This window comes from Canis lupus, chromosome 8 (genome assembly GCF_011100685.1).
Source record: "Canis lupus familiaris isolate Mischka breed German Shepherd chromosome 8, alternate assembly UU_Cfam_GSD_1.0, whole genome shotgun sequence".
NCBI lineage: Eukaryota > Metazoa > Chordata > Mammalia > Carnivora > Canidae > Canis > Canis lupus.
Window position 1 is genome coordinate 37,382,854 of NC_049229.1, and position 7,602 is coordinate 37,390,455.

Below are 7,602 nucleotides of genomic sequence, written 5' to 3' on the forward strand. Positions count from 1 at the left end.
ATTCCATGCTTGTCCCTCTCATTATTTTAGTCAAGTTACTTCTCCAGGTAAGGAAAGATTTCACAATTAGCTCAATATTTCAAGAATGCTGGAATTTTTTGCAACCAAACAAAAGCTGACCGGTAGAGTTGATTTTTAGCCAAACTAAAGCCTAATTTCTTGAAAATGACATTAAATGTGCAAATTAAATAAGGGGATACACAGCTTAATTCTTAAAAGGAGAGGTAAGCCATGTAATTGTCTTTCAAATAGAAATCTACTAAGCCTCTTGGTTCTGATAATGTCACAGGGGTAGTTTGAACATGAAAAAGAGAAGTTGGGTTTGGGGGAAAGAAAGTTTCAGGTTTATCCCACAACTTCATCCAGGGCAGCTTTTCTTATTCATTTGGATATTGAGGTTCTTCTTAAAGCTTTATTTAAAAAGAGGTTAGGAAACCAGTGAATGGAGTAATCCCTAAAGGCTATTCTGTGTTGTAACATTAGAAGTCTGTTTTAGCAAAGCATCTTCAATAACACCCTTAAACTACTAATTTCTTCCATCTTCTCATTGTACTGTCTGTTCTCTTTGCTCACAGATGGAAAAACAATACTCTCTGAAGCTCCAAGACACATCTCCACTGTTTTCACATCTTTCCTGAGGAAAATGGGGTTTTAGTTTCTGCCCTTTCCAAATGTACTTCATACAATGAAAAGTTACATTCAAAAGTCCCATTAATTGTTAAGTAATGTTTATTAAATACCCTCAAGTGTTGGTGATACATTGATGCTTCCGCAAACCTAGAACAGAAGAAGCTACACCTTTAAGGAACCAACTGGATTGCTGCCCAATCTTTCCCACCTGCCATGATTGTCAAATCCCACTTTCTTACCTATTCTCCACCCTCCCCTCCCTTCTGTTCCACCAGTTGTAGAGTGAAGGGGGAGAGAAGTCAAAATAGCACTAAGCTGCCTAGAATTTAAAAAAAAGACTTTGTTTTTCACCTAAACATACACATTGTCTTACTCTGTATGGTTTATTGGCTGTGCTTATTACGAATTCTCTATGGTACAGCCTCACAAGTAAATTTTCAGAGATCATTTGTTCCATAAAAACTTTATTTTATTAAAAGTCAGTGTACCTTCGACCAGGCATAATCCAGACTTAGCTTCATTGTCACCTTTTCCTGATAGCCCACTTTGATTTTCCAGGATATGTACTTAACCTCTGTGTTCCATAGCATTGATGCAAACCCCTCTGCTGATAGATATCCTGCAGGCTGGTGTGTCTAGGTCTTCTTGTCTAGACTAAGTTCTCTGAGAGCAGAGACTACATCTATCAGATTCATTATCTGTAGGCTTCAACCAGGAAGTTGGGGGAAGAAAGTATACTTTCATAGCAATTAGCACAGGGGACCTAGTGCTTGCACTATCACAGTGTGATTCTTAGATATATGCTGAGTATTTGCTTTCTACTCCCTAAGTCTCAGAAACTCACACTGGAAATGACAGTCAAGATTTGGACTAGTCCTGCTTAATATTATATAACCTCTGAAGCTTGCTGGCTTTTGAAAATTTTGTTGTATCCAGGACTGCAGGGGCATTGGCAAGAGGCTTTATTGGAGACATTAGAAAAAGTTGTATAATCAGCCCTGGGCAGATTTCTGTTAGTGACCACATCATAGTGGTACATGCTCTTTTTTTCAAATATTCTAGTCACTAGGATTCTTTGCCTTGTACTCCCAAAAACCATAGACAAAAACACAACTCTGCACTGGACCTCTTGTCCAGTTCTCCCACATTGTGGAGGAACCACCCAAGTTCTGGAGAAGTTAAATGACTTTCCCAAGATCACACAGGATAGCAGCACAGAGACTTCAGTCCAGATTTAATGATTCCAGTGTACTTTTCTTCCCTCTGCTGAAGCCTACAGATTAATTTATGGCATATGGTTTCTTCAGAAGTGTTTCACAAGGAATAGTCAACCTGGGGGTAGGCTGGGTGGTTAAGTATCATTAGCTAAATCTTGGTGTAGAAGGCTGACTTTGCCAGTGTCTTAACAACACATTATGCTAATTCTAGTTTAAACATTATTTTTTACACATTTCTTTTAAGCAAGAAAATTGTTACAGAACATTTAATATTATCCTACAATATAATGTAAACTTTCATGAAAAAAAATTGCACTAGATTTCTTCAGGAAATTATCACATAGATATTCAGGTGCACTACAAGTTGGGGCAGTACATCCTTTGTGAATGGATTTGTTGCGGTTCCTTTATAACTGGGTTCTAAAAATACCCAGTTATAAAATGCAGCTATTTGTTAAAGCACCACATAATACACCCCAGATTTTGTATTCTGAGGATTATCACATTTTCCCATAGTCATTTTCTGATATTTTTTCTTTGGCCTTGGGTACCATTAACAATTTTCATGACTGCTCAGTTGAAAATCATATTCTTTTTAGTTTTAATTTTTTTAACAATAAATATTTCCTGCTGGCTGTCTCTTATCTAAATATCCTAGTGGAGGCAAGCAAAGAGAAAGAAATATTTGCTGTAGGAAATTCTAAAGTGGAGGAAAAGATAGGGGCCATTGAGGCTTCAGAAATTCAATGGACTCCAATTGGGTAGCTTTTTCTGGTCATGTCTTATGATTATTCAGCTGAATCTAAAATTACAGTCTTGGGAACTCAAGTCTTTGGTGACAAAAGGGGAAAACCTTCTCCCTCCCTGCATTGGGATATCATAATGAACAGTAATCAGAGTTTCAGTTGAAGGAAATAAATGAAATATGTCTCTGAAGACATTTTACAGAACCTGACCCATGACCTACACATGGTTTTAAGCCTGGGTCAAGGCTACTAGACATTGTCTTAATTTTTAAAAATCTTAAACATTTTTATATTTTTACTGAATTTTAAAAATGTCATTGTTAATGCTTTGCTACTCCTATGATTGTGGAGTATATATATATTTAAAAATGACATTTTTAAAAGTAGTTATTGCCTGAGAAATATAATGTAGAATAGAAAATATAAGAATAATGATAGATTTCAGTATTGTATCTCTCCAAATGTGTCACAGTCATTAATCCTTTTTGATTTCTAAGAAAAAAACCCGACAAGATTCCAAACTCATCAGTTCCTTACTGTATCCTGAAGGTTTGTACTGAGTCCAGGATCAATAGGGCAGCTACTTTGAGATTTGTGGCCTCTATATGAGTTGCACCTGGAGCCAAAAAAAGCTATTAGATTTTATGGAACTACTAGCTTTTCCTCCATTCCCCGCCCCCCCCTCCCCCCCCAGTTACCAACTAACGTACTGATGGTGTGATTATCATCAATTCAGGGTAAGGGGTTATTTTCTACATCAGTTCCCAGTTCCCAGTGATACATACTGTGGTAGTGTAGCGGGGATTTTGAGTAAAGAGCATACTTTCCAGGAATCCATACACAAATCCTAAGCCTCAAGGTGTCCCAGGGCAATCCTTAGCCTTGGTGGAGAGAAGTAACTTGCTTTCCCCTTTTTTTCTCTCTCATCTAATTTCAGAACAAATCTATATTGTTTCTTGCATTTATTAAAAATGAAACGAAAAAAGAAAAACACAAAAAAAACTCCTCATCTCTTGTAACCCCTGAAATTCCTTAAACATAAATTTTCTTTATGATTTACAATGGAGTTCAAAATGCAGATACTCTGGGAGTGGTAAAGCACTGACAAAGTTAAGGCATACATAGAGATCCATTTCCAAACAAGCAGTATGGTATACAGGGGACCGAGCACAGAAGCCTTAAAACCAGCTGATTGTGGTTCTGAGTTCTGACTCCATTTCTATACTATAACATTGAGCATGTTATTTTACTACCTATTCCTCAAACACATGTTCAACAGATGGGCTCAGGAAGTTCAGAACTGTCCTCACCATCTCTCCCTTGTGCTTTCCACCCTCCCATAGAGCTGCTACATGAGGATATGAAATACTCAAATAGGAATGAGGAAAAACAAGTCAGTCCTGGGCTCACAAATTTGTGATTACTCTTTATTGTTCATATAAGATACAGCAGTTGGTTATCAAAGCTGGAATATTTGGTGCAGCAATTTGAGTATCAAAGCTGGAATATTTCCTAGTGTTTAGTGAACCTGGACAATAATTTGAGGCATCAGTAGGGTAGGAATGGATGTATTTCACAAGGCTGGCTGCTGATTAAAGGTAGAGGGAGGGGACCAAGACGAGCAAACACATATACCGAGCACCTTCCTATGCCAGGTGCTCATTACATCTGTTGTCTTATTTAATCTTCATGGCAATTGTGTCTTTATGTCCATTTTAAGGGGAGAGACTGAGGCTCAGTGAACATAATGTGTTTACACTTCAGTGTGAAGCAGGAGGGCAGATGAGGAGGGAAGCAAAGCACTATTGGTGGAGGTTAAAAGGTAGATTAAACCAGATTTGGGGACTGAGCACAAACTGTGCCTCTCTGCCCCAATTCCAGTGCTCTTTTATTATTTCTTCTTAATTTCTTACTGTTCTTGTTCATTTTCACTTGGTTTCGTCTGTGAGACATGTTTGAGGGATCAGAATGACAGCAGGAATATCACGTGTTGAGATTTGACTGATCCTAGGACCCCTTGGGAATAGATTTGTACCAGACCTTCTACCATCTCAAGCCAATATACCAAGTTATTTTAATTCCCTACCCTATCCCTACAGGATTTCTACTTTTGTTTGTTTATCCATTGATTCTCTCCATTACTTGCCTTAGCCATGTTTTAGGGGACCAGACTACTGACTCTACCAGGGCAAGGATTATACCTATTCTGTTTACTGTGGTGGGCCCATGACCTGAGTGTGGCACAGTGCATGGTATGTATTTAATTGGAATTAGACTATGGACTTCCTCATATGGAAAGTGATTTCCTTCTTCCTCTACCTGGGCAGAGTTTAGTTATCTTTCAGATCCAGGTTTTAATCTTCCTTCTATGAAGATTTTCCATATTCTATGCAGATATTTGCCCCAATAAAATATTTTCTGTACTCAACTGTGGTAATACCTCAAGTAATATTTTAGGTAGCTCTTATAATTTTGGGTAATTTACTCTTCATTTTGTATTTACATTAAACTTCTTGGGCTATGTGACTTGTCTCACCATCAGACTACAGACTACACTTTTTTCGTGGATAGATACTATTTTATCCCCAGGACATGATTTCTTGGACAATGGAAATGCAATAAATATTTCATGGTAATGTTTCCCACCCATGTGTAAAATTATTGCCCAAAATAGTATCATAATAGCTATTTAAAATGAGCATGGGATTAATTTTTTGTTTTTAGTTCAGTTTTGTGTTTTGAAAAACTTCCATGAAAATCACCAAATGGTGGTGGTTCACCATTAAGTATTTTTAAACATTTGAGTTAAAATACTGTGGTCTCAGGATTGTCTTCACTAGCATCTCTCTTACCAAATGACGATTCAGCCTGGAGCGAAACCATAGTTTGTGCACAAGGCTGCAATGAAGTAAGTCTCCAATTAGCAACAACAGTAAAAACACAACAAAGTGAATCATCTTTGCCATATATGAGGAGGTTGAAGATTCCCACATATACAAAGTAAATACTAAATATGGATGTACCCCCTTTGAGCTACTGCATCAGAAATAAGAAAGAAAATGCATGAGAGAGAGAAGGAAACAGGGATGAGTACAAGATTAGACACATCAAGCAACTTCTAGAGAACATCTTGTTCCTCACAGTCACAATTCTTCCCTGACTGATGCCTTTCGTCTTTCTCAAACATTTCCAAAGCAGCATACTGTAGCTATTTTGGGGAAATATTTTCACAAAATATCTAAACCTTATGTTTGCTGACAGGCTATGAAGTCTAGGTTTTTAGTAAGAAAATTTCATTTTACACTAGAACCTTCCAGTCCAATTGGCACCCCTGCTTTCCATGAATCCTGAAAAACATATGGAATTGGAAACCTGATTTTGACTGAGGTTTAACTCAGCATTAGGAATAATTTTAAAATCTATCACTATTCCTCTAGCTTCTAGTGTTTTTCAGAGGACTGGTTTCTCTTAGCAAAAACTAATAGAGAAATCACAAAAGTGAGAGTCTACTTTTAATGGCTAGCAATGACATATTAAGTAAAAAATATCCATTTCACCAAGTAAATTTTCTCTCATTAAAAATGAAAATGAAAATATGTCAAGATATTGTAAAATACTATACAGAAGATAGTAATATTGCTACTGTTAGTATGTTTCCTGAGAATGTGAATCCAAATGCATGTTAATCATCTTGCTCTGGAAGTGGGCTGCCTTTTGCTCTATGTTCAAGCCCAGGGCCAGTGGCTTCCTCTTACCTGATGAAGAAATCTTTACTACCCAAAGAAGAGGTAGTGGGCTATCTGCTGGGTGTGGATGACGTGGGTCAGACCCAGGAGTGTTTGGGTTAGCCAGATCCCAGCAGTCATGTCCAACAGTTTCTCCCTTGCATTCAAGCACATTTTGGTTGGATGAGACGAAATGGGCTTTGTGGCCCTTTCCATACTCAGGGCACCATTTATATTGACAAGTTAGAACAAAAAAAATTTATGGACATATCTTCCTCTAAATGTTGAAACTCAAGTGGGATTTTTCCAGGTCTCATGAGGAACCTGACATGCATTTGCAGTTCCTTTTGTCCCCTACAAAAATTATCAATTGCTTGACCATTTTATCTAGATCTCAGGCTAGCCTGCTTAGGGTCAACAGGTGAATCTTAGGAGGCTGATATCTATATATTATTCTTTCATAAATATACATGCTATCCTGAACATGTGAGCAAGATTTATGGAAAAATCATGGGTTTTTCAGAGCTGGAATCAACCTGAGAGGCCATCCAGTACAAGTATCCAATTTTATAGATCATTAACAACTTATATTTACACAGCCAATTTCAGTTCATGTTTTCATTTGCAGAACTGAATTTGAGGTAGACTGAGAAGATGATATTCTTACTTTATACAGGGAAAGCACTTTTAGGTTTTAAATAACTCAAGAGATTGCAGGTTACTATTGGAATCAACCAAAGTTTCCTGCTTCCCAGGCCAATTCTCTTGTTACAGTTGTGTTATGCATGTTGGGCCCAGAAGAGTGCATCTCTGGCCTTCCACTGAAAGACCAGATTTCAACCAATCCACCTGGTTATCCTCAGGCTTTGTGTCAGAACTCTCCAACTTGTGCTAGTTTAATATCCCAAGCTCCAAAGAAAAGTATCCTAAATTCTAAGCTAAAGTATAGGCTTTTCTGTAAGTTCTTTCTTGATCCCTGGAAAAGGACCAGCATTTCTCTGTCATATATTTTAGCCTAGAAGAAAATTTATCTCTTCTGAAGTATCTTTGAAGCCTTCCATGTAGCAATTTGTATGGATTTCTTTATTCATTCATCAAGTATTTGTTAAGGGAATAATATGTGTCCATTGTATGCTTTTGATTTATTTCAGACCATTCTATTTAGAATACTTGCTAACAAAATATTGCAATGGATATTCAGTTAAATGTCCAGTAAATATATTACTAAATGTCCCAAAGGGTATTAAGTAAACACATTTAGAATAGAAACAAAGTCAGTTACTT